This window comes from Mus pahari, chromosome 12 (assembly GCF_900095145.1).
Source record: "Mus pahari chromosome 12, PAHARI_EIJ_v1.1, whole genome shotgun sequence".
Classification (NCBI taxonomy): Eukaryota; Metazoa; Chordata; class Mammalia; order Rodentia; family Muridae; genus Mus; species Mus pahari.
Genome location: NC_034601.1, coordinates 36,049,858 through 36,059,790, shown reverse-complemented (window position 1 = coordinate 36,059,790; position 9,933 = coordinate 36,049,858). Strand labels below are relative to the sequence as shown.

The 9,933-nt window shown below is 36.5% G+C and overlaps 1 protein-coding gene across 2 annotated transcripts in view; it reads right to left on the bottom strand.

The window, feature by feature from the left end:
- Positions 1-9,933, bottom strand: part of Lsamp (limbic system associated membrane protein) — a 2,126,592-nt gene that overhangs the window by 954,823 nt on the left and 1,161,836 nt on the right. The gene's annotated exons all lie outside the window — the stretch shown is intronic.

Here is a 9,933-nt window from a genome sequence, read left to right as displayed (position 1 = left end):
TGTGTGTGTGTGTGTGTGTGTGTGCTTGTGTCTCTGTGTGTTTCTATGTGTGGTGACAATAGTAATTATAGAAGAGATTATTAACTTGAGGGAGAATCAGAGAAACATAGGAAGATTGAATGAGAAAGTGGAAGAGGAGAACATGATGTAAATATAATATTCATGAAGTCACTCTCAGAAAGAAAAACTTTAAGCAATTGAGGAATGTCATTGCGGTGTGTAGATAAACTTCTGAACCTGTTAAAAGCTGGTTATGATTTGTTTTTCCCACACTTGTTTCCATACAGTTATATAGTTTAATGCTGAGTATTTCAATTCTTAGGACACAAGTGCATTTATCAAAGAAAATTAGCAAGCCAGTGCTCAGGATTTATAGAACATTCCCTCACAAGTTGGAAGAATACAAATCATCTGCTGGGAGCCTGGTCTCTGGACCTGCTGGACGTTGGCTCTGGTATAAATAGTCACGTGTTCCCTAAAGTATAGCAATCTATGAGGCCTTTGTGAAGTTCCTTTTCCCTTGCTACCTGGCTCCTTTAGCTATGCATTAGTGACAAATATGCAAATGCACTTTCTTATTTGCATTGTTACTGCTAGCAGGATATTTAAAGGGAAGGTTTATAAGAGGATTTTAAAGAAAACTCAACTTTCAGTTTGTTAGGTTTCACTAATTCATTTCTGGTGAATAAGTGAAAACCAATGGTCAGTGTCTCTGGACCTTGGCATACAGATTTTAATCTCTCTGGCTGTAAAGATTTCTTTCGAAGTGACACAGCCTTTCCCTAAACTCTAGTGTAATTCCCATTCTGAGGTTTGCTCTCAGTCTGTGTCTCCATGTTGAAAACTTTCCCCTTCCATCTGCTAACTTCCAGCCTTGCTGTTGCACTGAGCAGCAGGTAGAACCAATATGCTGGCTCAGAGCTGAGCTCTGGAAATGAATCTGGCCTCCCTGCTGCAGACTCATCTGTGTTTGCTGATCTTCCCCCCATTAATCTCCAGGGAATAAGGTTGAAGGAGTGCAAGGGACAAAGGGGGGGGGCATCTTTCTCATTAATGGAAAGCAATAATAGCATAGAAGTCATCAGGCTGCTGCCTACATCTGGACAAGCTTTGCAAAAACTGAGAAAGGGGAAATGCTACAGAGAACTTCCTCCACATGCTGAGTGAGAGAGTGCATGGATGGCACACATGCGCACCACCCCAAAAACACCCTCAGAATTCCACAGATACCCTGAGGATAGATGCCCCATCTGCCAGACGACTAACTGGATGTAAGGAAAGAAATGGAGAATTCACAAGTGCCCATTGATGAAAAGCCAAGAGATCCTTTACATAGTATAGTACTGAAATTTCATGTTTCTATTAAAAATTATTTTAAAAGCTATTACCGCTAGAACGCCAATTTGAAAGGTCATCTTCTCTTGCTGAAATGCCAGCACATTCAAGCTGTCTCTCCCAGCTGTTGGAGTTTTCATACTCACTGATTGTTCTTCTTGTGGTCTTAGTGCTGAATACAAGGAATTGCTTTGGGGCAAGATTACATTGTACCTATCCTCTGCCCTCCTTGGTTATTTTCCCCATGTGCTTTCAAAATGAACCATCACACTAAAAGTTCTCCAGGACCAGTGAGGGGGCAAAAAAGCAGAGAATAACCTGGGTGGCAAAGGAAATCATTTGCTTCCCTATAAAATTCCCCTTGAATTTTAGGAAATCACAGGATGAAGACCCATGTGATAGTTGCTTAAGATTCAGAAATCATTTCCCCCACTTTTCTTCTTTTCTTTCCTGTTTCAGAACTCTGCCTCTTTCTTCCACTCCTTTGGATCACTTTCCCCTCTTGTGAGTCAGTCCTTGGGATTGGCCTGGATGGGCACCATATTATAAGCTACCATCTATCACCTCCAATCTCTAGCTCTGTTATAGTAACATGTTATTTCATCTTTGCCTTTTTTTTTTCTAAAATTTTACCTTCTCCTTTGTCTTCTTTTCTTTTCTTCCTTGTCCTCTTTATCATCATCATCCTCCCCTGTCTTCTTCCTCCTTCTCTTCCTCCTATTATTTGCTCTTCCATGAACTGGAGATGAAAGTCCTGGCTTTATAGGTATTAAGCAGGTATAATAACACTGTGACACATCTAAGCCCTGATTTTTTAAAGCAGTGTTCATATGGTCGCCTATGTTGTCTATCTTGATTGGACTCAAATGCTTGTTCCTTCTACCTTAGCCTCTTTTGTGCTGATATACACTATGTGTTACCATGTAGAAACAATTCTTTCTTTCTTTCTTTCTTTCTTTCTTTCTTTCTTTCTTTCTTTCTTTCTTTCTTTCTTTCTTTCTTTCTTTCTTTCTTTCTTCCTTTTTTCTTCTTTCTTTCTTTTTTCTTTCTTTCTTTCTTTCTTTCTTTCTTTCTTTCTTCCTTTTTTCTTCTTTCTTTCTTTCTTTCTTTCTTTCTTTCTTTCTTTCTTTCTTTCTTTCTTTCTTTCTTTCTGTCTGTCTGTCTGTCTTTCTTACATACCATAATCGGGTTTCGAACACTAGCAGGTTATGATATACTCAGGATTTACACTGATATTGTAACCAAAGCAAAATAGAGAAATATTTAAAGTAGTCTATTTAGCTCGTAAAGTTCAGAAGGGAAATGATAGAATCATAAAGCAGAAAGGAATATGTTTATTTATTTTTTAAGAGTGCCTTGATGGTAATAAGTGTGAGAGAAAAATCAGCTGTGGAGACTTAAGGAGCAATACCAGCTAGTGAAGCCAGCATAGCCCCTGAGTCTCAATTTTTCTCTTTTCAGTTTCCTACTTTCTTACTTTCTGCTTTTCTATCTTTTTTCCCCAATTACTAACCTAGTCTTTGTGATGTGCTTTTATAGTTTGCTTTATATAGCTCACTATCTCTCCAGGTGTCTCAGTTGTGTGCAGCCTACAGTTCTCAGTGCTATTTGAGAAGAGGCAATGTCATTTGTTTTTGTTTTAAAATTCATTTTTTTTTTTGATGAAGACCTTTCCATATTCTGTAGACTGCTGTTTAGTCCTATTAATGGTGTCCGTAGCCTTGCATTTTATCTCGTTGGATCCTGCTCCCCTAAGTGGACTGTCTGGTTAAGCCTCAGTGGGAGAAGATATGCTTAGGCCTTCTGTGACTGGATGTTCAAGGGTGGGGTTGTGCCTAAGTGGGGCTTCTTCTTCTTCTCAGAGAAAGGGAGGAGTCAGAGAAAGGGAGGGGTAATGGGGAGATGAATTTGTAAGTGTGGGACTGGGAGAAGAGGGGGATTTAGTGGCCACAACCAACATATAAAGAGAATATCTGAATATTCATTTTTATTTTAAGGGTATGGTGTTTTTCCTCAAACTATATCTCTGTATCAGTTGAATGCAGGACCTGCAGAGGCAAGAGGAGGTCATCATATCCCTGAGATCTGGAGATACAATTGGATGGATATGACATACCATGTGATTCTGTAAGCTGAACTCTGGTCCTCTGGAAAACCAGTTCTTTTGCTTATCTACTGAGGGACCCCCAACAATGCCATTTCAACCTATGGGGTTTTGTTTTGTACATGTACATTAATCTATTTAGAAAGAAAAAGTAACTATATTGACATTATCCAAAGAGGTCATCCCTTGGTAAATAATATAGAAGGTGACTCTTAAAATTTATCTTTAAGAAACAAAATAAATTGATCTTATAACTGTTTTTTTCTTGGTAAATTAATGATAGCCATTATTTATTTTGCTGACACTTATGGCTCACCTTAATGATAATTTGCTGATAATTTTCCTTGGAAAAGCTTATCTCTAGACTCGATTTTATATTTTATAATACAGTTCTATGAAGAAAGCAACAAGAGAGGGAAGAGGCAACATGAACAAGAGCAGTAGGCAATGTTAGCATCTCCATGTGTTAAAAGAATGTTTTCCATTGTAAACTAAGGTGTATGTTTTCCTATCCCTCTTTGCAATCTAAATAGAATAATTCACTGGCTAAAAGTTCTGTAATTAGATACCCTCAAAGTTGTGACTAGATAAATCATAGTACTTAAGGAAGAATCTACCACTCCTCTTTTCCTCAATAGACATATAATTAATCTCACTACTAACAACTTATCTTTATAGAGTAAAGCATCTCTCAAAAATTCTCAGAGAAGATTCTATTTGTAGTAGATAGCGGTGAACACAGACTCACATATACAGGAAATGGAAGACCACAGGCTGTTCACCCCTGTATTAGACATCAGTATTATATCCCACCTCTAAAGCTTCAGGAATCACTTCAGAAGAGGGAGATTAAAGAACTTTAAGGGGTTGTGACAGTGAGCACAAAACCAGTTCAGTATTAAGTCAAACTTCATTCTAGTCTGAAAAGGGAAGGTGGTCATGAATTCCAGTCTCAGTTGAACAAGCAATGAATAGCAATATACAATGCTGACAGTTCTATTTAAGAGTGTAGCTCCTGATTGGTCAACTATTCTTTTATGAAAGCTGAACATCCAAGAGTATATGGGCACCATATAGAAGTTTAAAATGAAAAGAACACACATTTGGATAGGTACGGCAGAGTCTTAGTCAGGGTTTCTATTCCTGCACAAACAACATGACAAAGAAGCAGCTGGGGAGGAAAGGGTTATTCAGTTTACATTTCTACATTGCTGTTGATCACCAAGGAAGTCAGGACTGGAACTCAAGCAGGTCAGGAAGCAGGAGTGAAGCAGAGGCCATGGATGGATGATACTTACTGGCTTGCTTTTCCTGGCTTGCTCAGCTTGCTTTCTTATTGAACCCAGGACTACTAGTGAAGGGATGGACCCTCCACCCTTGAACACTAGTTGAGAAAATGCCTTACAGCTGGATCTCATGGAGGCATTTCCCCAACTGAAGCTCCTTTTTCTGTGATAACTCCAGCCTGTGTCAAGTTGACACAAAACTAGCCAGTACAGACAGGGAAGAAATTGAGAAAGGGGTGATTATGATAAAGATATATTGTATAAAATTCTCAGTCACCCTGCATGAAACCCAAGTTCAAGTGGATCAAAGACCTCAACATAAAACCAGATACACTAAATCTAATAGAACAGAAAGTGGGGAATGGCCTCATTGCTACAGGAGATAGCTTCCTGAACAGAGGACCAATGGCTTAAGCACAAAGGTCAACAATTAAATGGGACCTCAGGAAATGGAATACTTCTGTAACTCAAAGGAGACCATGGTGGGGGTGCAAACTTTTATAACCACTGTGGAAATCAATTTCAAGGAATTGGGAAAGAGGTGATTATGATCAAGCTATAAGTATTCACAGACCCAAAAATCCAAAGAACAAAGAGGGTCTGAGTGAGGATGATTGAATCTTTCTCAGAAAGGGAACTAAAACTGATATTGAAGCTAGTTGGAGGTGAGAACTGGGTGGGAGAGGAGAGGAGTCAGGGAGTGAGTGGTGGAAGTTAGGTGTACAGAGAACAGACACAAAGGAACAGAAATGGGCAGTAAGGTGGGGACAATCTCTATGATGTGTCCAAGACCTGGGATTGGGGGTAGGCCTCAAGGTGTCTATGGGGGCAACATTAGTTGTGACTCCTAGCAGTGGATGATATGGATCAGACAATACATCCATTTGAAGGATAAACACCACAATCCACCCCCGAATCTTTAGACATAAAGTTTGTCCTGCCTACAAGATTTGCAGGGATAAAGGTAGAACAGAGTCTGAGGGAATGTCCAACCAACGACTGGCCCAAATTGAGGCCTACCACATGGGCAAGAACCAATCCCTGACACTCTTAATGATATTCTCTTATGCTTGCAGACAGGAGCCTGGCAGAACTGCCCTCTGAGAGACTCCACCATGCAGCTAATGGAAAGAGAATCAGTGAGCCATGGTCAAACATTAGATGGAACACAGGGAATCTTATGGGAGAGTTGGTGAGAAATAATTGAAGGACCTGAAGAGGAGGGACTCCACAGGTAGACTAACAGAGTCAACTAACCTGAACCTTTGGGGACTCCCAGAGAGTGAACCACCAACCAAAGAGTGAGCATGGCCTGGACCTATGACCCTGCATATGTGTAGCAAATATGCAGCTTGTTCTTCATGCATGTCTTCCAAAAACTAAAGTGAGGACTATCTGTGAATCTGTTGCCTGCTTGAACCCATCTTCCCTAGCTGGGCCACCTTGTCTACCCTCAGTGGGTGCCTAGTCCTGCAGGAACTTGATGTGCCAGTGGGAGTGGGGACATGATATCCAGATAAGATCTCTCCCTTCTCAAAGAAGGTGAGGGGAAATGAGGCAGGATGTATATGAGGGAATACTGAGGAGAGAGGGTCTGCAATTGAGCTGTAAAATGAATACATAAATAAATTAATATATATGTAATGAAATAAAAGTATAAAAACGAACAAATAAAAAAGTGAAAATAAAGCCTAAGTTTGAGTAAATGTATTTATTTGATAAAGTGACTTTAATCCCATTATACGTAGTTGTATTCTTATATAAAACACCCAAGTCTGCTGATGAGAAGCAGTAGACCTAAACGTCTTTACTAATGACAAAGAGGCTTTCCTTTTTGTGTGGCAAAGCTGATATTAATTACTTTTTCATGAAGAGTCATTTATATATTTTGTTTAAAATGTGTATGTATACTTATGGAAACATTTATACACAATTGACTCTCAATATACAAGTTGTATATAAAGATTCACAATAATCGCTAGTATATAACACTTTCAGGTATGTGTATGTTAGAATTCCAATAAATTTGCTTTTTTTTAATCTCAATTTGGGCAAAAGAAAAAGTATTTTTTATTTCTCATAAACCAAATCTGTTTCAGGGAAATTAAATAATAAAAATATAACAAGAAAGTAATAGAAAACAATATTTTCAGACAAGGTAATTATAGACAAAAAAGAATTTTTAGAACACACATTAAGATAAATATTAAATCATATGAATTTAGAAAGGTGAGTATATCCAAGAGCAACACATACTTAGTTACCCACAGAACAAAAATGTGGTATATAAACATAAGAGTTAATCAGATACCCTTTATGGAGAAAGCACATATCTGGTTACTTAAGAGCCAATGAGATGATGGGAGTGGAGTATAAAAGTGTGCCCAGTTCTGGTATCAAACAAGTCTGCTTTTGCCACTTGCCTTACTCCCAGAGTCCATGTCATTAATTCTGCCCCTTCTTAGCCCACCCTCAATGATATTGGTTGGGGTTGCAAGCAATGCTTTAGAAAGGGATATACAATATATATATTGTTCCTACCCAGAAAATTCTGCAATATTATTGAAAGTAAAACACCAAAATAGGGGAGTAAAACCTTGCATAAAGCTTCATATTTGAAGATGTAAATTTTTCCAAAGTTGTACTTTTTAAAAGTAATAACTATTAAAATCACGGCAGGACATGTATAGACATTAAAACAATTGTTTTATTTTTATGCATTTAAGAGCATTCAATCTAACCATGAACTATAGATTCTTGAAGAAATACAAACTCAAAGAACATATGTAGTACCTTATAAAGATAATAATTAAGACATTATTCTAAGAAAGTTATATATTGTATGGAAGAAATAATCCAAAAATAGATCCCAACATGAATAGGAAAATATCATATTTTGATAAAAGCACTGAATCCAAAGACTGTATAATTAAAAATAAATCTTTCTGCTTCTATCATATATAAAGTGTTCATTTTAAACTGCATTGTAGAATAAAGATCAAAGTAATATTCTAACAGTTAACATGGGAAAATATCTGCTTGACCTTGACATACAAAAGCACATATCAAACACATGCCCCAGAAGGATGAATTATGAAGAAAAAGACTGGGAATTGAACTCTGTATCAAAAGCCATCATTAAGAAAATAAAAGATAAGCTACAAAGTAATAGAATTCATCTAACTAGCAAAAGACTCAAATTTCTAGTTTTTATGTTGGAAATTACTCTGATATCTAATAGATGAAAAAATAATATACAATATTTATGTATTTGGTTGGTCAGAAAATTAGAAATGACACAGGTAGTAATGGGTGTCTGGACTCCTAATTTGTGGGCACTTCAATAAATATCCTCAAAGGTATTCATGGACTTGATGGTTGGTGCTCTGTTAGCCTTGTATCTGGCACATAGAGTAAAAGAAAAATGTTGATATGACTCAGATACTCATTATACATATTAAATCAAGGTAAAAGATATATCTTTATTGAAAAATTTGCCACAGAAGCCACAAGATATTCACTTTGTTTTATGTATAAGTCATAGCCTTCTCAAACTTCCTCAAAACAAAGGGAGAAAAAGCAAAACCCAACATAGGAGGAATGCTGATGAACTTGGCTGTGTTCAAAAACAGAACAAAAGAAAACAAAGCAACTACCACAGACAAATACAGAATACACAACATACTTCTTTTATATAATAGTGAAAAAGATGAATGTTCAATAGAAATCAGATATGCCAAACAAAGACTTGAGGTTGGAAAAGAATAAACTTATATTTTGCTTTGTATGACTCCTATTAGCCTACTTCAGTATGCAAAGATTAATGGAAACATACTAGACTATAAATGATTTGTAAAAGTTCTAGCAAATATTATTAAGTGAGATTCAACTTGAGAACAAATAGAATTTATTGATGTGGGAAGGTTGAAATAAAAATATCAATGCATACTTTCCAGGTATACACCAGCACTTGTAGCCATGATCTGCATTTAGGAATGAAAGTTGGGCAAGTGTTGATAATGGAGAGGACATCTGGCAGTAGGTCATCTTGTCTGGCTTCATAAATTCCCCTTAGTTGAGATGCCTCACTTACATTATTATAGCAGAAAAAGCCATTCAAGTTTAGATGGCTCTTCTATACGTGATAGGTACAAAGTGGGCACACCACTTAACCTTCTGCAAATGATTGTCTACATAGAACAGCTACCTGTTTATAGGTGGGTTCACATGCTATTTTCTTCCTTCTTTCCTTGACTGGTTTTAGAATGATATTCTTCCTGATCTGATATCAGCTACATGTTCCACTGTGTAAGCTACAATGTAGAAAAAGTTATCCCTCAAAGAAGACCAATGATAGAGGTGCACACAGTGAAACAAACTTTAAGGACCAGAGCAGACAAAATACTATCAAATATCCAAGCCTTGTTTTCCTTTGTTAGGGTATTTTCCTAGATTGTGAAACAGTTTTGTATAGTTATAATCTATTTTCATATTTGTGCCATGAGGCTTCTGTACCTAAAATGTAAATACATTTTACTAGTTCAAGAACAAATGATAACTAGACATTAAGTGACCCTGTGAATCCTGTCATTAACTTCCTTCTACAGAAGACTTACTATATGTAAACTTGTCATTACTTACATATGTAAGACTAGAAATTCTGTGAAGTATGAAGCTTAGGAAACTCAAATCATATGTTCAATTTCACACTAATAGAAAATCAGAAGTGAGAATCTGATTGATCTAGATTTGATTAAATCCATCGCTTTTGGCTAGTGCAGTTTAATATTCAAATTTCAAAGAAAAATTCAGAAAGAAGTAGATTTGAAATCAAAGACAGAGCAAACTATAAGACTGAAAGTTTCCTGAAATTAAAGAATGTTAATTTTTTAAATTAATATTCAGAATAGTATTCATAGGCAGGACAAAAGCCCACCAATACTGTCACCACATTTATGGGGTCAATAATTACATACTAATTTATATACTTATATATTTGAATATATATGTATATATACACATAAATATACTTATATAAACAGACACAATGTAAATTTTGTATGTATTTGGTTAAGTATTGGGAGACTGTGGGTTCATATTTTACTGGTAATGTATGCATTCAAAATTTCATTTTACAACAGAGTCATGAATAATCTTTGAAACAAATTAAGGTATCAAAAGAGTGATAAGATTCTTTAAATTAACATT